The sequence below is a fragment of the Apis dorsata genome, unplaced genomic scaffold (genome assembly GCF_000469605.1).
Source record: "Apis dorsata unplaced genomic scaffold, Apis dorsata 1.3 scaffold_19, whole genome shotgun sequence".
Taxonomy (NCBI): domain Eukaryota; kingdom Metazoa; phylum Arthropoda; class Insecta; order Hymenoptera; family Apidae; genus Apis; species Apis dorsata.
In genome coordinates this window covers 17,119-17,571 of record NW_006263321.1, presented here as the reverse complement: position 1 = coordinate 17,571, position 453 = coordinate 17,119, and positions in this window count along the sequence as shown.

Genomic DNA, 453 nt, shown 5'->3' with positions numbered 1-453 from the left:
AAATTTCTCCTTTTTTTTTTTTTTCTTTCCTTTCTTTTTCTTTTCTCCACCCTCGCCGGGGGTAGAGTCGTTTCAGCGTGCGGACGTCGAACAAGGCTGCCTGGGCAAGGGGTTGTGAAAGGCCGGCCAGGCGAAACCGAGCGTCGTAATTGAATTTTTCAGTCGCCTCGAGCCTTCGTAGACGCACGATTCATTAGCAGTGTAAACCCCAGGGCTCGAAATTAGGGCGGGCATGTAAGGTAAACGAGGGAACGAACGCCCGGCAAATGGATTAAAGCGAGCGAGTTCTGATTCGGCGAACGTGCGCCCGTTCTCACGGGGCCAAGGAGGGAGGCACGATTATCACGGACGTGTCCACCTTTCCCTTGGATGGACGAACTAGAGGGACTGGAGGTTTTTGATTAAAATTTCGAGCTTCCTCCTCCTGCGAGGGTGCCCCTCCTTCGACCGCGT